General features: G+C 44.2%; 1 protein-coding gene across 2 annotated transcripts in view; it reads right to left on the bottom strand.

Moving 5' to 3' along the window:
- The window catches only part of TMEM150C (transmembrane protein 150C), a 108,766-nt gene extending 87,795 nt beyond the window's left edge, over positions 1-20,971 (bottom strand). Inside the window, exon 1 of one of the 2 annotated variants that reach the window (XM_020892827.2) lies at positions 20,531-20,971. The gene's annotated coding sequence lies outside the window, so the exon portion shown is untranslated. Of the gene's footprint in view, positions 1-20,266; positions 20,375-20,530 lie in introns of those variants that run through there. The other variant, XM_070458241.1, reaches the window with a different exon arrangement.
- Positions 20,972-21,707: the final 736 nt, after the last annotated feature.

The following is a 21,707-nucleotide window of genomic DNA, read 5'->3' as shown; positions in this document are numbered from 1 at the left end:
ATGGAGTGGGTTGCCATTCTCTTCTCCAGGGGATCTTCCCAACCCAGGGATGGAACCTGGGTCTCCTACATTGCAGACAGATTTTTTACCATCTGAGCCACCAGGAGAGCCAAGATTAGACTCCAGTGAGTGGGAAGTAAAGTTCTACATTAGAGAGGAGTTGGAAGTAAAACATGGATAGATAAAATGGGCTCAGATTATGTACGGCCTTGAAAGGCAACACCAGAAGCTTGGATTTGATCCTACAGTAAGATACTATCTCAAGAGAGTTCTTGGCCTGGGGAGACCTGACAAGAATGAAATAATGGGGAGATGAGGCAGACAGCACTGTGTGAAGGAGACTCTAATGGCCAAGAGGCAGAGAAGCCAAAGTGGAAACTACTGCAGTGTTTGCACATAAGAAATCAGTATTATTTAACATCATCTTAAAAATCTCTACTGCCTGGGAATAGACCAGATATTTCTACATAGCCCTTCCCTGGTGGCTCAGACGGTAGAGAATCCGCCTGCAATGTGGGAGACCTGGGTTCAATCCCTGGGTTGGGAAGATCCCCTGGAGTAGAAAATGGCAACACACTCCAGTATTCTTGCCTGGGGAATTCCATGGACAGCGGAGCCTGGCGGGCTACAGTCCATGGGGTCACAAAGAGTTGAACACAACTGAGTGATTTGCACTTTCACTCACTTTCTACCAATGGAAAAATAGAGCATGCAGCAGTGCCAGGCCAGGGCAACGTAAGGTCAGGCCTTCTCTGAATTTACACTTTGCATCCAGGTGGTCACGGGTGTCACTAGAAGGGTCCAGGTGAAAGACCCCCTAAGTGGGCTTTAGAAAATGTCAAACGGAACTGAATTACCACTAACCCAGTTAAGATAAGGCAAGAGCCAGGATTAGAACTTCATAGTGTGTCCAATACTTGGCAAGCATGCACGCACGCTCAGTCATGTCCGACTCTGGAACTCCACGGACTGTAGCCCACCATGATCCTCTGTCCATGGGATTACCTGTGGACAGACAAAATACTGGAGTGGCTTGTCATTTCTTCTCCAGGGATCTTCCCAGCCCAGGGATCAAGCAGGAGTCTCCTGTGTGTCCAGCACTGGCAGGCAGATTCTTTACCACTGAGCCACCGGGGAAGTCCCCAACACTTGGTAAGACATTACCAAATGAGTAGTACCTTTATGTGAGTACAGAAAGGCGAGCTGACCTTTCTGGGGCTGGGGCGGCGGCAGGCGCAGGGTTCGCAGCTGTGCAGACACAAAACTGCTCCATGCTTCAGTGCCTGTGAAATTCTTTATGAAATGAGCCACTTGCATTAAACTTATTTATTTATTTATTCATTTATTTTTATTAGTTGGAGGCTAATTACTTCACAATATTGTAGTGGCTTTTGCCATACATTGACATGAATCAGCCATGGATTTACATGTGTTCCCCATCCCGATCCCCTCTCCCGCCTCCCTCTCCATCCCATCCCTCTGGGTCTTCCCAGTGCACCAGCCCCAAGCACTTGTCTCATGCATCCAACCTGGGCTGGTGTAAACTTATTTCTTTAAAAAATCAGACTAAATCATTGAGGAGCCAAAAATAAACCACAAACCGATCTGTCCATAATAACTATTGAATTCCAACTATGTACTTCAATGATTTCAGGGTTCTGGCTCTTAATTCTATTGCCTATCCATGGTTTAATAATGAAGAAATGTTGATATATGGAAATAGTCAAAGTCTCGTGCATTATAAAAGTCAAGAACTAGAGACTTATGAGTCCCATCACGGCAATAGTAGCCCTGCCTTGCTCTACAATTCCCACTAATTCAGTTAAGGTAAAGAAAGACCCAGTACTTTCTTTAGTGTAAAATACTTATAATATTTCACAGTGTGTCCAACACTTGGTAAGACTTCAGCAAATAAGAACAACGGTTTTGTGAGCAACACTTCACAAAGCCCATTCACATATTCTATCAACTGCTGGTACGTATAGAACACTTACAGTGTTCAGGCACATGGACTATAACCCTAAGAAGTAGGTAGCATCATCCACTTTCACAGATGCCCAGAGGACAGTTACTGCTGCTTCCTGGAGCCAGAGCCGGGGCCCAGGGACTGTGCTCTTAACACTACACTCTACTGCTGCTCTTCCTACTTGCTCTTTCAAACCACCTATGAAATAAGTAAGATGAATCTGATTTGTTTGAAAAATATTTATGGAGTTCTTACCCACCAGGCCTCATACCACACACTGAGTTTCCAATGATGGATGAACCATACCACCCCTACTCTGAAGAAGCTGACAGTCCAGTAAGCAAAACTGACAGATAATCCACATTTTCCTGATGAACAACAGAAACTCTAAGCTTCCATAAATTAAATATCTTATCCAAGCACACAGCCGGCAAGAGAGTGGTCAGGCCAGGGCTTAAATGCTAACATCACATCTCTGAGTCTAATACTTACTCCAGGTAATGATGTTAACTTCCTTTGCTGGCCTACTGGGCAAAAACAAAAGAAAACCAAACAATATCATAACCAGGACTATCTAGTCTAACCCAACTTTTATAAAGAAAGCCTGATCTTGGTAAGAAGGAAACATTAAACCAAGCTATTGTGATTCCGATGCAAACAGCACAGACCACTTAATGCCAATTTATAAATCATTTCAACGGCTGGAAAATCTATCATTTCAACCATTAATTGTCCTGTCATCAAACATTTTGGCTGAACATATTTCAGATACTTTGGGTGAATCACTTACAATGGGCCACTTTTCTCAAGGAAAATCAAGATAAATTCTTGTGGTCTGCAAAGCTAAGATGACTCCAAAAGATTCAGTTCCACAGTAATTATAACTATTTTTCATTTTTCCTTCTGCTCTTTTAATGTTCCCTAAAGGAGGCCTAGAACCTTTCTTTTATATGTAAGAGAATTGTCCCAAACGACCTAACTGTACCAGCCTGCAAAATCTGTTTCACAAAACTTGGCCCATTACAACTTTCAGAGTGAACATTACACAATAAGACTTTAAGCCCCTCTTGGCCCAGGAGTAACTGGCAAGTGCAGCGAGGATTCATTAGCTGCTTTTACACAAAGGATGTTTAAACACTGCACTCAAGCCATGCCAGTAGTAGATCTTTTAACTTTTGTTTTTTCTCAAAAGGGTCCTGACTGGGATCAATCATACATGTGGTGTAGGCAGCTAGTCACGATCATATGACTTGGCGGGTAATAATAATGGCTTCCCAGCCCCTAAATAAATCCCCTCCCAGCCTCTCAAAGTAGCCAAATTTAAGGAAGAGAAGTTAGATCACTGGGAGCTAACAGGATTATTAAGGAGGTTAACAGGTATTTGTCCTTGTGATTCTGGAGAAGACTCCTGAAAGTCCCTTGGACAGCAAGGAGATCAAACCAGTCAATCTTAAGGGAAATTATCCCTGAATACTTGTTGGAAGGACTGATGCCGAAGTCCAGTATTTTGGTCATCTGATGCAAACAGCCAAATCATTGGAAAAGTTCCTGCTGCTGGGAAAGATTGAGGGCAGAGGAGAAGAGGGCATCAGAGGATGAGATAGCTGGATGGCATCACTGATGCAATGGACATGAACTTGGGCAAACTTCAGGAGATGGTGAGGGATGGGGAGGCTGATACGCTGCAGTCCATGGGGTTGTAAAGAGTCAGACACGACTGGGCAACTGAAAAACAACAAGTATTTACCAAATGTGTGCTATGAGCCCAAGACAACAGGAGACCAGGCATAGCCCATGTGACCAATGTCATTAAGACATAAATGCACTGCATTTCAATAATTTTAATATCTATTTTTGTTGTTGTTTAGTCACTAAGTCATGTCCGACTCTTTTCTGAATCCAAGGACTGTAGCCCGCCAGCCTCCTCTGTTTATGGGATTTCCCAGGCAAGAATACTGGAGTGGGTTGCCACTTTCTTCTCCAGGGGATCTTCCCAACCCAGGGATTGAACCAACTCCTATGTCGTCTGCACTGTTCACGAAGGACAGAGTAGCATGAAGGGCCTTGGGGGAGTCTTCCACTGACTCTTCCAGTCTCATTTCTGAGCATCCAAGGAGCCAGCCCCTCTGAACAACCAGTGGCTCCCCAAGCTGCCCAGTGTCGTTGCCCAGGCTCCGTGCTAAGGGCCGCAGATACAAAGACGTAGGCAGTCCCCACCCCCAGGCGGCCCACAGACAATCAGGAAACACGTGCAGTGACAGATGGGTGCAGGGATTAGGGAGCTCTGAAGGGAGGAAGCTGACCCCGCACTGAGGGCACCGCGAGGGCAGGCGAGGCGGAAATGACCCTGAGCTGTGTCTCCAGGGATGCAGGGGGTTCCCACGCAGCTGTGGCGGCTGTGCAGGGCATCCCACCACCGTGCATGCAGGAAGCCGAGTTCCTGGTGCTCAGAGCAGAATGGGTCAGGCCATGAGTGGTGAATGAGAAGCTGGGAAGAAGGCAGGTGCCTGGCACGGCAGGGATGACTACAGTGTAGCTGATGTGGCTCCACTGAAGGTTCCTTCAGCATTTACAACAGGGACGTGTGCTCATTGCAAGCACTTTAAAAGGTACACATCAGGAAAAAGAAGATGAAAAGGGTCCCAAATCCTGTAGTCTAGAACTGAAAAACCAGTCATTTCAAACATTAAATATCCTGTCATCAGTCATTTTGGCTAAACATTTCAGATACTTTGGGGGAATCATTTACACTGGGCCACTGTAAGGATGGCCTGTTAACATTTTGATGTACAATCTTTTATACATATATGTATGTATTAATATGTTTATATATTGTTTTACCTATGCTGTGCTGTGCTGAGTCACTCAGTCATATCCGACTCTTTTGTGACCCCATAGACTGTAGCCCACCAGGCTCCTCTGTTCATGGGATTCTCCAGGCAAGAATACTGGAGTGGGTTACCGTGCCCTCCTCCAGGGGATCTTCCCAACCCAGGGATTGAACCCAGGCCTCCTGCATTGCAGATGGATTCTTTATGGTCTGAGCCACCAGGAAAGCCCAAGAATACTGGGGTGGGCAGCCTATCCCTTCTCCAGGGGAACTTCCTGACCCAGGGATCGAACCGGGGTCTCCTGCACTGCAGGTGGATTCTTTACCAGCTGAGCTACCAAGGAAGCCCACATTTACCTATACTAACAAATACATTTTTCTTAGACCCAGAGGGATGGGGTGGAGAGGGAGGTGGGAGGGGGGACCGGGATGGGGAATACATGTAAATCCATGGCTAATTCAATGTATGACAAAAACCACTGCAATGCTGAAAGTAATTAGCCTCCAACTAATAAAAATAAATGGAAAAAAAATGAAATCATTTAAAGTGTGGTGGATTTCCCTGGTGGCTCAGACAGTAAAGGATCTGCCTGCAATTCAGGAAACCTGGATTTGATCCCTGGGTCAGCAAGATCCCCTGGAGAAGGGAGTGGCTACCCACTCCAGTATTCTTGCCTGGGAAATCCATGGAAGAACACCCTGGTGGGTTACAGTCCATGAGGTTGCAAAGAGTTGGACACGACTGAGTGACTAACACACACACACACATATACATACAATGAAATATTATTTAGCCTTAAAAAGAAAGAAAGTTCTGGGGCTTTCCTAGCGGTCCAGTGGTTGAGACTTCACCTTCCAATGTAGGGGGTGCAGGTTTGATCCCAGGTTAGGGAGCTAAGATTCCACAGGCTTCCCTGGACAAAAGAACAAAACATAAAACAGAAGCAATACTGTAACAAATTCAATAAAGACTTTAAAAAAATGGTCCATGTCAAAAAAATCTTAAGAAAGAAAAAAAGGAAAATTCTGACATGCTACAACATGGATAAACCATCACAACATTGTGCTAAGTGAAATAAGCCAATCAGAAAAAGACAAATGCTACACAACTCCATTTATATGAGTACCTAGAGTAGTCAAATTCATAGAGGCGCAAGTAGATGGAGGTGACGGCTGTCTGGGGGAGGAGCGGGGGAAATGAGCAGTTGTTTAATGGGTAGAGTTTCAGTTTTGTGAAATGGTTAAGATTTTGGAGACTGGCTGTACCTATGTGAATATACTTAACACCCCTGAACTGTATACTTAAAAATAGCCAAGATGGTAAAGTTTATGTTATGTGTTTTTTTTAACCACAGAAAAGAAAAATAAAGTGTGAAAAAGAAATTCACTTGATAAAGCTATTTTAATACTTTTTTCACTCATTTTTTTGGGATCCCCTTTCCACATGAGATGTATGTATATACACACACACACACACACACATATATGCCACCATCAATATTTCAGATAACTCTATAGTATTCTAACGTAGTTGTTGATCAGTCACTCAGTCGTGTCTGACTCTTTGCAACCCCATGGACTGCAGCATGCCAGGCTTCCCTGTCCTTCACCATCTCCTGGAGCTTGCTCAAACTCATGTCCATTGAATTGGTGATGCCATCCAACCATCTCGTTCTCTGTCGTTCCCTTCTCCTCCTGCCTTCAATTCCAGTGTACAGATCTACCTTAATTTATTTAACCCAGGAGAACTACTTTTTAAGATGGATGAAACTTGCAAAGTCTTGGTTGATAGGAAGGAGCTGTGACGGCCGATGGGAAGGAGTCAGTAAAGGGTTAAGAAAGATGCAAGACCACAGAAGAGAGAGGAATATTAATAGAGCAAAAGTTCCGAAGAAAGCATGAGGGGACTTCCCTGGTGGTCCATTGGTTAAGGCTCCCCACTCCCAATGCAAGGGAGCATAGGTTTGTCCCTGGCCAGGGAACCAGATCCTATAAGCCTCAACTAAGAGCCCATGTGCCACAACTAAGACCTGGCACAGCCAAATAAATTTTTTTTTAAAGACCATGCTTATTAAAACAACAAAACAAAAGTGAAACAACAACCCAAAAAAACCCTACAAAGACAGCATGAAGAGATGGCATTCAGGGTTCAAGTATTGGGCCAACCTTAAACATGAGTCAAAATGGACCACATCCCTTGAGGAAAGGAAATGAAGATGAGTATGAATATATATATTTGGGTTCGATTCCTGGGTTGGAAAGATCCCCTGGAGAAGGAAATGGCAACCCACTCCAGTATTCTGGCCTAGAGAATCCCGTGGACAGAGAGCCTGGCAGGATACTGTCCATGGGGTCGCAAGAGCCAGATATGACTTAGCGACTAAACCACCACCACCAGTATATTTGCACGTGTAGAGAAAAGTCTGGGTAACTGAAGAAGTCAAGAGATGACATCTTAATGAGGATAAAGAGGTAGAGAAGTAGGGCATGGAAGAGTCGGAAGGATACATAGCTATGTTCAGAAATAAGACACTGAGGTTAAAATTCCTGAAGGTGAAAATCTACCAGCTGGACAAGGATCTGGGTGAGGGTTGGGAGTGAGTGGCTGAGGTTCTCAGAGGACTCACTGAGCAGGTCTAGTGATTTTGAGGCCAGATTCACACTTAGATCACCTGGGATGGTGCTGTCCCCAAGGGTTATGACCAGAGTCAGGAACAGGAGGTATGGGAAGACCAGGTATTCAGTTTTTCAGGCAACAAACGAAAGTGACTGGAAGCTGTAGCGGTGAGAAACAATGAAAGGTGGTTGACCACATTTAGCCTCAAAGTTGAGGATAACAAGCCTTTTCATGCAGTGACCCATGGCAGAGGGTGACAGAGCAATCAGCCAAAAGGTTGAGAACTTTACTCACCCTGGCGTGAAGAGGAAACGAGCGAGGGAGGGAAATCAACAGAGGACCGGAAGTGACGATGCCAAAAGACAGTGAAAATACAAGACATGACGCATGGGTGGCGGGGGCGGGGCAGGTGGGTTTGAGAGGTTGTGTTGGCGCAAGTTACGGTCCTGCAGAAGGACATGGGGTCATGGACACAGGTGGAAGGCCAGGCTTGAGCAAAGGAGGGAAAATGACTGTGGAACCCAAATCCAGTCTCAGAGAAGTGGTAAGAACTGTTACTAAGGGACTTCCCTGATGGTTCAGCAGCTAAGACGCTGTGGAACAGGGGGCCTGGGTTCAAGCCCTGGTCGGAGAACTAGATCCCACAGGCTGAAACTGAAGATCTCTAATGCCACAGCTAAGGCCCAGTGCAGCCAAATACACACACACACACACACACACACAGAAGAAGGAAATGGCAACCCACTCCAGTATGCTTGTCTGGAAAATCCCATGGACGGAGGAGCCTGGTAGGCTACACATTCCATGGGGTCACAAAGAGTTGGATATGACTGAGCAATAGGTTCTACATATATATATATATATATATATATATATATATATATATATAGAGAGAGAGAGAGAGAGAGAGAGAGAGAGTAAGCTGCTACTAAGTTCATAGAGAAATGTGATGTGACTTCTGGTTCTCAGAGCACAGTCTCCAGAATCTCCAAGTTCCTCACCATGTTTTATTTTTTCTCTCTAGCACAATAGCCATATACTATATCATTTTCTTGTTTATTTCTGGTTAGCTTGCTCCATTAGCATATAAAGCTCCCTGAGGGCAGGAATGCTGTCTGCTTTGTTCACTGCATCATCCCCAGCCTTAAGTCATATCTGCACACAGTAATGCCTCCATAAGTCGCACTTGTTGAGTGAATGCATGAATGAGTAAACAAATAAATGATAAAGGCCAGTTAGGATAAGGATATCCCGTGAAGTTTGCTAAAATAGCAGGTAGGGTCTCTGCCAGGAGGAAGCAATCTTATGGTCTTCAGTCCTAAAGGGACAGAAAATGTTGGCCAAGCTCTGCTCCCAAACTCTTCTCTTTTTTCTCCATCTCCTCTCTTCTCGTGACTACTTCTGATCCTCTAAGAGTCAGCTTGGTGTCACCTCCTCCAGGGAGCCCTCCCTGATGTCTCCTCTTGGGTGCTCTCAAGGCACCCTATAATTCTTCTATTACTGTGCTTACCCTCCTGTATGATAACTGTTTACCTGTTGGTCTCCCCTACTAGACTGAGCAAGGATAGCAAATCTCATACACTCAGTAGGAACTCCATACACGAGGGGCAAATATACAAATGGAAAGCACGGGACATGTGAGTCGGTCAACAAAAGCCTGTACTTTTCCTCCTTTGAAGTTCAACTCAGCCACACACAAATTTATACTTTGACACCACTGAACAAGAGGGCCCTTGTTGCCAGGGCATCCAGGTGGGAAAATAGCTCAATTCCCAACACTAAACATAAGCTGGAGCCTTTCTGTTTAAGGTAAGATTGAGTTCCACTGTCTTTCATGCGTCTGTTCCCCTCTCTATCTGATTCTGGGCATCCCTGTGATACTATGGGTTGCCTTGCTCATCTGTGATGCTTCCCAAGTGAAAGAGTGTGATAGAACACCCGGTGAGCCTTGTAAAAATGTCTGCTTTAACTGATCTGGGGTGCAGCCTGCATTTTTACAGATTTTCAGATGATTCTACTGTACAGACAGAGTTGAGAACCATTACCCTCTGGCCGTTTGCCACTTTCCCCTGGCTTGTGGCGCTGTCCAAGGTAGCAGTTCATCAAGCGCTTCTTCACCCCAATGTCTGCCCAGACCAGCCATGGGCAAGGGTCAATGGTCTTTTGAATAACCAAAGGGGAGGGTGCCGCACCTTAGGACTTAACACATTAAAGCCAAATTTATACAGTTAGCTGTGTTGGAGAAGGCCACCATTGGGTGTTCAAACTAAAACTAGGTTGTCCAATAACCACATGTGACTACTTAAATTTAAATTAATACAAATTTGAAACTGCTCTAATTAAAAGTCAAGCTCCTCAACTGCACATTCAAGTGCTCAATAGTTAGTGGCTGCTGTACTGGATAGTTCAGAAACGGAACATTTCCATTATCGTAGAAAGTTCTGCTGGTAAATGCTGATACAAAAATATTGCTTTCTTCAGAAAATAATCTATGTGGTTATATTCATCTTCTGCTAATCATGGGCAAAATGAGCCACACAATATGCAGAGGGTGAACACACTGAATCTCTGGTCATTCCTTCTCAGATGAGTGGCAGTGGCCCTTTACCTATTTTCTTTTCTTTTTTCCTTTTTTGGCCATACTACATGGCCTGTGGGAACTTTGTTCCCTGACTAGGGATGAAGCCCATGGCCCCTGCAGTGAAAGTGTCGAGGATTAATCACTGGACCACCAGGGAAGTCCACCCCTTTCCGAGAATAAGAACAAAGAAAGGAGTTCTATGCTCTTTTGAACAAAAGTTTTTCTGGACAGTTCCACCTGTGTATTAGGGCAGCAATGGCTTTCCAACTTTTTTGGCTGCAACTGACAGTAAAAAATACATATTTTACATCATAATCTTGTATACAGATATATACATATATAGCAAATTAAAAGTTTTACAAATCAATATTTATCCTTACTACATATTTTGCACTTGGATACTTTATTATTCTATTATTTTCTATTTTCTGTTTTATTAAAAAAAAATAAACCTACTTAACTGTTCTCATAGCTCTGCTGGCCAGTAGTTTGAAAAACTACTACCTTAAGACATAAGTGGTCCACACAAAACTGGGACTGAATTTCACACTGCAGAGTTAATAACCAGCTGGATAGTAACAGCTAACATTTACTGGGCACTTAGTATATGCCAGGCACTGTGTTAAATGTTCTATATTCATTGCCTTGTTCAATTCGCCTAATAACTCCCTAGAACAGTTGTCCAAGAACCGTGACAGAACTGAGGTTTTACTTGCAGAAGCTAACAGAAGACACAAGACTCCCAGGGTGGAGACAAAGGACTTTAGCATCCATGGCAATAGTGGTAGCCAAAGCATCAGCATTTCCTTGCACTAGTTCCCCAGCTCCAATTCCCAGGGCATCCAAAGAGGGCCATAACACCTGCGTATGCAGTGAGTAGCTTTACTGGAGAGGAACTCTGAGCTGCAAGAACTCAAATCCATTATATTGAATATTAGCAAGCCTGCTCTGTACTTCTGAGGGCAACAGTATCTCAATCATCCAAGACAGTTTACTACACAAACATCCTTGTAAAGGCAATCTAGACTGAAAGGGCAGTCAGTGCCTCTCCTTGTAAGTCCTGTTGAAATGCATGGGACGCAAGAGCTGTCTCCAAACAGCAGGTACCATACTTATCCCCACTTTGTACATGAGGAAAGAATGATTTTAAAAGGATTAAGTAGCTTATTTAAGGTTACATAAGTCAACTTGACATCTAAGTGTATGCTGATAACACCCTTCGCAGCCATTGACAGTGAAACAGGAAGAGAGAAGAGAGATGTCATTCATTTAGTCATGCAGCTGTGAAATTTGCCCCTACAGAAAGTAATTCATTATATATAATTTATAATAAGCTATTTTTTTTCATATGTTCTTCCAGAGTCCCATAGGAAGAGTATCAAATGAACAAGTCTTTTCTATAAAGGGCCAAAGAGTAGAGATTTTCAGCTTTATGGGCCAGATGGATTCTGTTTCAATTGCTACTCAACTCTGGAGAGGGAGTGCAGAAATAGTCACAGGTAATTCATAACCAGTGGGTGTGGCTATTTTCAAAATAGTGCAATTTGCTAACTCTTGTTCTCGGTGCGATACAAACAAAATTTTTGTTTTGACAGACAGCCCAGTGGGATACAAAAAAAAGCTGCATAGTAATTTCTACACACAATGATTTAATTGGAAAAAGAAGGTAAATAAGCAACAAGCAAACAAACCAAGAGCCATATGGAATGGAAGCGAGCCTGGGTTCTATGTCGGAGTCCTCTTAAGTCAGCCTGGATAAACAGTATGTCAAGAACTAATGTAAAATATTCATAGATTAAAAGTAGAACAGAGTCAATACAAGGGCTTCCCTGGTGGCTCAGTGGTAAAGAACCCGCCTGCCAATGCAGGAGACATAAGAGATGCGGGTTCATCCCTCAGGAAGATCCTCTAGAGAAGGGCTTGGCAATCCACTCCAGCATTCTTGCCTGGAGAATCCCAAGGACAGAGAAGCCTGGCAGGGCTACAGTCCATAGGGTCACAGAGTCAGAATTGCTGAGCAACTGAGCACGCACACATGCAAAATCTGCACATCATCTCTCTGTGATGACTGTGGTCATGCCAAGACTCTAAGAAATAAATTATGTGACTTTCAAAGGGTTTTTCTAGCTATTAGATACTCAAGACGGGAGCAGTTATCATCCAGAACAATCCTCTTTAATTTTCCATGTGATGACATTAGTTGAAAGACTTACGTTATGAATAAGGAGGAAGTAATAGTGAAAAAAAAAATGGTACTCTGGGCCAGGGACTATTCTAAGGATTTCACAAGTAATGCCCAATAACTAACAAAGAATACCATTTCTGAATTACCAAAATTTATGGCCCAGTGAGTGAATACTCACGTGGGCTGATCTTAAAAAAAAAACCACACACACACATAGTGTGCCACTATTTGATCACAGTGGTATTCTTTCCCCAAATCAGTTTACTGGAAGATTGTTGTCTTTATTTTTACATGCATACATATACATCAAAATTTTGTTTGTTCTTCTTTTTCTAATTCTTTTAGATTGTAGATTAGGTTATTTATTTGATATTTTTCTTATTCATACAATCAAAATTTTGGTATACAAGTGGTAACCCACTCCTTTTCATAGAATCAATTTTTATGCCGCATATAAGCTCAAATTAAAGTGGAAAAACACCAATCAAAATGTCACAGAAAAAATAATCAGCTTTCTCAAGAACAATTCTATTAGCTGCAAAAATTATAGAGAGATAAATATGATTCTTGTAAACACTGTGCTGTCATTGACAAGACAGGCAAATTTTTCAAAATGACATAATTTTGAAGTCTAGGCTATGTGGGAACATAATACCACAAAGAAGAAAAACTGTCATCCATAAGTCAATATTCCTGTTACAACAGTTGGCATAATTTAGATACTATTGTTTCTATGTAAATATACTTTAAATTTTGGTGAAAAGTAGAACTTATTTTAGGAGATAGATTTCCATTGAAATTCCAGAACAATTACATTTCATAATTCTAAGTATAATTCACAAACACTCCAAGTTCAGTAAAAAAAAAAAAAATCATATTTCTATTTGGTTTGCTTTACCACGGTATCAAAACCTCTTAATTAACACCTTTCACTCATGAGTCAATAGAATGAGAAATCATTTGAAGAATATTTTATTAACCAGCCCAGTTTAAAAAAATACAATAGTCATTTTAGATATGTACAGTTTTAATTTATGTTTCAAAACTTCCAGTTATTACCATTTAAAATATTTCTTCGGCAGCTAAGTCATTGTAAGTGTAAAAAACCCAGGAAGACATCTACTTTGTTAATACACGAAATGCTTGATGAATACTAAGTCCATGCTATTTTTGGAGACATTTATGTTTACATTTAGTTGAAAGCCATTATAATTCATTATAATTACTTCAGAGTTAAATAACACCATTTAAACTACAGGCTAATTTCCGCTACTGCCATAGTTAATCACAATTACTTCTTCAGCTTTGTCTACGTTAGCCTAAAAATATTACATGACTTTCAATGTCTTGTCAAAGACACGTCATCTCATTTCTTTGCATTCCAAAGATAAAGCCTGTATCACTATCCTCGGAGATGGATAGTTCTGAAGCCCTGAACAAAATCTGCATATCTTATGGATTTTTAGGATGTTAGACACAGCCTCTGTAGTTTTTAAAGAAGAAAAGTAACCATGATGACAAGCTGTTGCCTTTTCTATTCGACATGACAAAGTCTATGAACAAGTGATTGCTCATATTTAGTCTGACCTTTAAGAAAAACTGAACTCTACTTCTAAAGCGAAATTAGTTTTACTTTTCAGATTGTTCTGGAGCTGAGGAAGGGTACAAGGAGATTCCTAGCCTCAGTTTTAGGACATCTCCTTTTATATGAAATTCTTAAAGCAACATTGTTCTCCTTTTATTATGTTGAAAAATAGGTCATGAAGCACTTCCAGGCAGAAAGTGATTTTGAAAAAGAAATAATTTAGAATCAAGTAAAAAGTAGGGGGTGTATGGGACGGACATATTTAGACCTGTTGTGACTATTTGCTACAAAGCAGTGTGTAGAAGTGAGGAAGTGATCAGGAGGGAAAGAAGACTGAGTTCCTAGCTTCTGGGACATCTGGGTTTCTTTGGGCCTCAGACTGCCTGTCCATTAAAAAGCATTAAACTTTAGAGGCCACAGGCTGGCAGCAGTGAGGTATCCTCCAGCTAAAATGTACAACGACTCCCCTCTCACTCATCAGGCCTCGTCTTACGCAGAAAACAACTGTCGTCAGCTCATTTCCGCACTTGTGCAATGCTGTACAATGTTGGAGCCTCACAGGTCTGCAGACGTCCATCTGTGTATCCCTACTGCATCACAACATGCGAGCCAAAAGAGTTGAACTTTATGGAATCTGTCACCAGACATCCAGGTTCAGCGTTCCGCATGGAGTCCTGTCTCAGATGGGTGTTTCCCAAAGTGAGTCTCAAGCCTAGTTTCAGAGGCAGTATTTCACATCACGATCCAGGATACATACATACATTTACCTAATAATCAAACGCACAGGGCTTCCCTGGTGGTCCAGTGGCTAAGAGTCCACCTTGCATGCAGGGGACAAGGGTTTGATCCCTGGTGGTGGAAGATTCCACATGACAAGCAGCAACTAAGCCTGGGCATCACAACCACTGAGACCATGCTTAAGAGCCTATAGTCCGCAACAGGAGAAGCTACTGCAATGAGAAGACCATGCATCATAACCAAAAGTAGGTCCTGCTAGCCACAACTGGAGAAAGCCCGCTGGCAGTAACAAAGACCCAATGCAGCCAAAAATAAATAAACAAATGAACAATGAGTAGGTTTACATAGTGCTTATTGCACAGACAGTCAGAACTGGAACCCAGGGGTCTTGATTCTGTAGTGCTTTTGACCACCACTCTCCATTGTCTCATGGCCTTGCACTTACATACATGAGGGAACCAAACACTTCATCAAACCCTAGTAACTCCCACTAAGAGGGATGCACAGTGATAATTCTATTCTAAGATATATATCCCATCTCATTCCCTGGCAGTTGAGTCGTTAAGAATCTGCCTTCCAATATAGGGGATGTGAGTTCGACTCCTGGTCAGGGAACTAAGATCCCACACACCACTAAGCAACTAAGCCTGAGCACAGCAACTGCTGAGCCTGTGTCCTCTAGAGCCTTTGAGCCACAAGGGAAGATGCTGTATCCCGAAACTAAGACGTGACGGGAAGTGAAGCGAATTGAAAGTCGCTCAGTCATGTCCGACTCTTTGCAACCCCATAGACTATACAGTCCATGGAATTCTCCAGGCCAGAATACTGGCGTGGATAGCCATTCCTTTCTCCAGGGGATCTTCTGAACCCAGGGATCGAACCCAGGTCTCCTGAATTGCAGACGGATTCTTTACCAGCTGAGTCTCCAGGGAAGCCCAAGGCCTGACATAGCCAAATATATATATATATATATATATATATATATATATATATATATATATGTTTTAATGCTGATACAAACCTGGAGAGGTATTCCAGTCAAATTGATTTTCTGACTCAGAATATGTGGTTTGAAAAATACTATGGTAAGTGCTGTAGGAAAAATTTTTTGAAAAACCTCAACAATAAAAAAGTTAAATAAGTATATGCATCTCATCTTAGAAACTTAACATGAGGTAGTGCATTGAAAATCTCAAAAAAAGGGGCGGATTATATGGAATAGTTCCTAAATTCACTCGAGCATCTCTATCCTCTTGTGGAATGGACACTAATTTGGGAAATCTTTTTTTTTTTTTTTTTTTTTTTAAAGTGAAAATTGCTCAGTTGGGTCTGACTCTTTGTGACTCCAAGAATTATACAGTCCATGTAATTCTCCAGGTCAGAATAATGGAGTGGGTAGTCATTCCCTTCTCCAGGGGATCTTCCCGACCCAGGAATCAAACCAGGGTCTCCTGCATTACAGGCGGATTCTTTACCAGCTGAGCTACTGGGAAGCCCTTAATTCCTCATAAAGACAAAACAAGTGAAGTCGCTCAGTCATGTCCGACTCTGCGATCCCATGGACTGTAGCCTACAACGCTCCTCTGTCCATGAGATTTCCCAGGCAAGAGTACTTGAGTGGGTTGCCATTTCCTTCTCCAGAGGGTCTGGGAAATCTTATCCTATAGTGTTAAGACCTTAAGGGCAGGGACAAAGTGGGGGTTAATTTACTTTATATTTTGTGCATTCTTAGTCACACAGTCTCTTCTGACTCTGTGACCCCCCTGGACTGTAGCCTGCCAGGATCCTCTGTCCATGGGATTTTCAGGCAAGAATACTGGAGTGGGTTGCCATGCCCTCCTCCAGGAGATCTTCCCGGTCCAGGGATCAAATCCACGTCTCCTGAATGGCAGGTGGATTCGCCATCGCTATGCATGAACATTTGTGTCACATTTTTTTAAATTTTTTTTTTTTTTTTTTCATTTATTTTTATTAGTTGGAGGCTAATTATTGTGTCACATTTTAAAATAGCTGATTGAAGGAGAGTCCCTTCCAGAGAAGGGGAGCACCCAGGACCCCCAAGCCCTGGCCTGGGGAGAGGTATTCCAGGTACCTAGGCTGGGTGAGGCACTGACTTTCTGCCTCTCTAAATCCCCCTCCACTTGGCCTTTCCTGACAGTGCAGTGGATGGTAGTTCATCTGACAGTGCAGGGGGTGGGGGTTCGAAGATTCCACGTGCTTCAAAGCAATTAGGCCCGTGGGCCACAACTACCGAGCCTCAGGATGGCAGCTACTGAAGGCCACGTGCCTAGAGCTCGTGCTCCCCAGCAAGAGAGGCCCACCCACCACAAGAGGAGCCCCCTACTCGCCACTAGAGAAAAGTCAGCGCAAGGCATTGAAGACACAGCGCAGCCAAAAATAAATCAATAAATAAAATTATTTAACCCTTCCCTTGAAATACTGAAAAGTATAGAAACTGACTCTAAGAATGAATGATTCCATAATGGGTAAACAAGCAAATAATAAAACAAGTTTAAGAACACAGACACATGGGGACAAGCATCTAAACAAATCTGAGTGATGCTTATTTTTGTGGCCAGCAGACATACGGAAATTAAAACAGAAAAACCACTTTTAGAATAGAGTTGAACTTCAGCATGACACACCTTCTTCAGGGTAACTGTGAATATTTTTTCATAACAACAGGATTAGAGTCAAATCTTAATTCCTGGTTCTATTAAGGCTGATCTCTACTTTCTTCTAATTAAGGGTAATTGCCACTAAGTACTATCTCTGCAGGAAATGGGGGTGGGGTAGAATTTAAAGCTGCAGGGTCCAGTATGGTAGCCACAAGCCCCATGTGGCTATTTAAATTAATTTAAATGAAATAAACTTTAACATTCAGTTCTTCAGTTATACTAGAGACATTTCAAGGATTCAACAGTGACGTGGGGCTCTTGGCTACCAGGTTGGGCAGACTGTAGAACATTTCCATCATTGTGGGAAGTTTTATTGGACAGCACTGATCTAGAGAAAAGCCATTCACAGATGTTAAAAAGAAAATTATCCATTTCTCCCTTCATAAAGAGTTCCAAATGCTACCTAACGGAGCTGGCGTGACTTAAAATACTGTGGGGTTGAATGTGAAGGTTACTGCCAAAGATTTCATTATTATTTCAAAGTATCATTCCAATTGGCCAAATATCTCTTTGCATTAAGATTTTCCATTTCCACAAGTTATCTTTCAAAATTCATACATGCCAGGAAATGATATTTGGTGATAATAATAACTTGTTAAAGTTCTACTAATTTATGAGCTAGTGCTAAGAGCAAATTATGAAGGAAAAAAATTAAACCATAAAGATACATGGCACCATTAGCTCTGAGAATAAGAGTTTATAGTTAAAACAAGTAGGGATGCCCTTAGGATAAGGAAAATATTTATTATACACACGGGTCTGTTTCTAGCCTTTTCATGAATTTAGACTCAGATTCTGTAACATTTGGTTTTTGCATCACATGTTGAGAACTTTAGCTCATATATTATTTGAGCTTCACACCTAATCAGCACTCTAGCGTGGATTCTGAATGTTGTAGATTCTTCTCCTGAAGGGGAAAACAGAGGTCATGCATTATCTTGTCAGTGTCTGTCTTGCTTAGTCAGTTACTGAACTGATCCCAAGCGGCCAGATTACGCTGAAACCAAATGGCTAGGACTGCAGGGGCCAGCTAGCTTTTCGTCCTTCATGTCTCCAGGCTGCCCTGCTAAGCTGGCCACTGTACTGCACAGGCATGCCTAGATCACAGGGAAAACAAAGAAGAAAGACCCACAGGAGTGTCAAGGCAAGTGCCATCACTCCTGATGATCACAAGCAGATAAAGTGAGTACAAGAAAACCCTGCAAGGTCATCATAAGCATGACCACGGTAGTTCTAAAACAAAGCCTAAACATAAGGCATTACTATGTTCATGCCAAAAAAAAAAAAAAAAAATTACTCCACAGAGTGACCTATCTCCCCCACAAAGCAACTGGGGAAAGGCATTTGATGAGAAATATATGAGTTAAGCAACTGCTATAAAGACACTTTAAGGTCAATTTAAATAATCCAAACAAATTGCCTTCAGCTAAATGGCAGGTTATAATAAACATTCATTTCCCAAATACTTTAATATGTTTGTTCAATGTCATAACATCTACCAACTGTCATTATTGTTAGCAAAACTTCTTCATCCTTTTATTTACCATGTCCAGTTTATGAACTTCCAACTTGGGGAGTTTGCAAAATATTTATTAAATACTGTATAAATAAAAACCACCATTAAAATTCTTATGCTTATGCCTTGAAGATTAAACTCACATTTCTAGCTATTAAGAGATGGTAGCTATAGTTAATCTTAGAAACATGGTGTTTCTGGGACACATGGAAGAAAAAGTTTGGGATTTAATGCACGAGAGCCGAAATTGTAAAATACTTTGATCTGCAAATATCACATTTTTTATGATTAAAAAAACTAACAATTTTTCCTTAAAAACTTTAAGTAGGTCAACGTATTAACAGTTGCCATGGAGTTTATACATTCACATTTGCCTATCCTTTTGATGAACTGCAGCCCAGGATGGAGTTACAGCCCTGCATTATTAAAAAACCTGCCTTTGATTCAAGCACAGAAACGGAGAAGGAGAAATTAATATTACCGTTTAGGCTGTGTTATGGTAATTGATCCAAGAACTTAAAAAATATATTATTAGTATATTTGGTCGCCTAACAGGACCTCTCCTGGTCTCCCACAGGAAGTGGGAACCGGTTCACTCCAGGAGAAGGGTTTCCATCCCAACTGGGCTGTGTTCTCACATTTGTAGTCACAATCCTGGCTGGACAGGGAAAGACAGTCTGGCTGGAAAAAAACCTGACTTAAAAAAAAAAAATTCAGGGAAGTGTCGGGGATATAATAAAGTGCTGTGGAGGTAGGGGTGGACGGAGGAGAGGGATGAGTAGAAAAAGGGAATATGGATTCAGAATGGGAAAATAACCCTCTGGTTCTCCGTTGGATTCGTTTAAGGAGGAGAGAATCGTTCCACAACGGCTCTCTCCATAATCCACAGCTAATCACTCTTTTATTGCAGCGAAGGATCAGACAGCCTCGGTCGTCACCCACTCACCGGCGTCTCGCCGGAGAAACCGAAAACCCCATTTCTTCTTCAAGGAGCACCGGGGAAGGACGGCGAGGGTGTTGGTTTTCGAGTGGAAGGCTGCGCACAGGGCAAGGCAACTTAGAGCCCCTGCCCGGCTCCCCGCGCCAGCCTGCCGCGGCGAACGGGAAAGTGGAGAACCGCGCGCGGCGCGGAGACCCGGGAGGCCGAACTTGGGGTCGCTTCCCACCCGCCTGCCCCCGACCACCACCGAAGGCCCGGGCACCCGATGGGGCGGCGGGCGGGGACACCTGTCAAAGGAACCGGACCCGAGCCGCAGCCGGCGGGCGGCGCCGGGGCCCGGCGGACGGCACTGCGGCGGCGGCGGCGGCGGGGACCGGGAGCGCCGGCGGCCACCGCGCCTCGCTCGGGGCGTGCGCCCGCGGGGGATCGGGGGGCGGCCTCGCGCCCAGGGCGCTCCGGGGAGGGGGCTTAGCCGAGCAGGGCCCCGCGGCCGGGAGGACCCCGCCGCCCGAGCCCCTCTGCGGCTCCCGCCGCCCCCGGGGTCTCAGCCTCGGGGCTGGACGCGGAGCCGAGCCCGATGACCCCGGGCTGCCCAGCGGCCCCGCGCGGAGGAGGGGGCGCCGCGCCTACCTGCTCCCGGTGCGGCGGGGCCGCGGTCGCCTGGCGGGGCTGTGACCTGCGGCGGCGGCAGCAGCAGTCGCGGCGAGGAGGGCGCTTCCTTCAGGAAGGGGTGGGATCTGCCCGCCCGCCCGCCGCGCCGCGCCGCGGCCCGCCCCCGACTTATTCTGGGGTCCCGGCTGCCAGGCCACCCGGGGAGACTCCCCCCACCTCACCCCCGCTCTTCCCACCCCGGGTCTCCGGCTCCCACCACCCCTCGGGGCCCCGCGTGGTTACCCGGGGCTGGAGCCGAGCGGCGCCGATGGGACCGCTTCTTTCGCCTTTGTGGACGCGATCGCCTGGCGCTCGCCGCTCACCCAACAAAAGGAAGGACGGAATCTGGGATCCTCCGCCTGGCGGTTATTTATTCCTGACCTGTTGTAACCTTCTGGCCGGCTCCCTTCGGTCCACACACCTAGGGCTTTTGCACAGAGCAGCTAAAATTCATTTTCGTGCCCATCGGCTGAATGCAGTTCGCCGCCGCTCGGCGCTCTCCCGCGGTTTCTTTCATCGGGAAGAACAAACACAGGGCCAACTTCTGACCCTGGCGAAGAGCGGCACTCCAAGGGCGCCCTCCCAGCGACAGCTTGCTGTCTTCCTCCCAGAGTCTCGTCTCTTTTAAAACTGTCTTCATCGGCATTTGAGTAGCTTACCCCACCCGGGATCGCAGCCTATCAGGGGCACCATGTCGGTGACCTCTGGCAGCGGCGTGGATCAGTTATTTTTATCACGCGCTCACGGGTTAACTTCTCTTCCAAAGGCATCCTTACGGTGCTCCCACAAGAGAACCCCCTTTATTAACCTGCGTTAGGCTGACCTCCGTTCTTTTGCGGGGCGGGGACGAGGCGGGGGACGGTCTCCCCGGGGGCTCCCTAGCACACCTGCCACTTCTCTGCTGCCTCTCAAAGCACGTGGTTCAAATCCTCCAATTCAACCTTCCAGAACTGTTCCTTCCTCCACGATATACTATTCCCCCACAATACACTATTATCTGTGCATTGATTTGTTTTTGATGTTTTCTCCTGGCTACTAGACTGTGAGCTTCTTGAGGCCCGGAATTTGGCCTCTTCTGTTTCCCTTCCCTTAAGGTTAAAACCTCTGGGTAAAACAGCCAAACCAAAAACTTGAAATTCCCTGCTGCATCTTGTAGGGGTGAGTCTCTGCCCATTTTTCACCAGTGGGAGCTTTAAAAAATAGAAACACCTCAATCTACCTCAGACCCCACTAAGTCTGAACCTGGGGGTGGGGAATGTTGAGCAGAGGAGAGCAAACCCAGCAAGGCTATGTTTTTTAAAAAGAGCCAAAGGGTCGAGACTAACATGCCCGAGACTAACATGACCAAGACTAAGTTATTGCCTTTCTTTGAAGGGTTCCCTATTTTTAAAATGTCCTGACTTTTCTTTGTCTTTATGGA

The sequence above is a fragment of the Odocoileus virginianus genome, chromosome 29 (genome assembly GCF_023699985.2).
Source record: "Odocoileus virginianus isolate 20LAN1187 ecotype Illinois chromosome 29, Ovbor_1.2, whole genome shotgun sequence".
NCBI classification, from domain to species: Eukaryota; Metazoa; Chordata; class Mammalia; order Artiodactyla; family Cervidae; genus Odocoileus; species Odocoileus virginianus.
The sequence above is the reverse complement of the archived record's forward strand: the minus strand, read 5'-3'. Positions and strand labels throughout refer to the sequence as shown.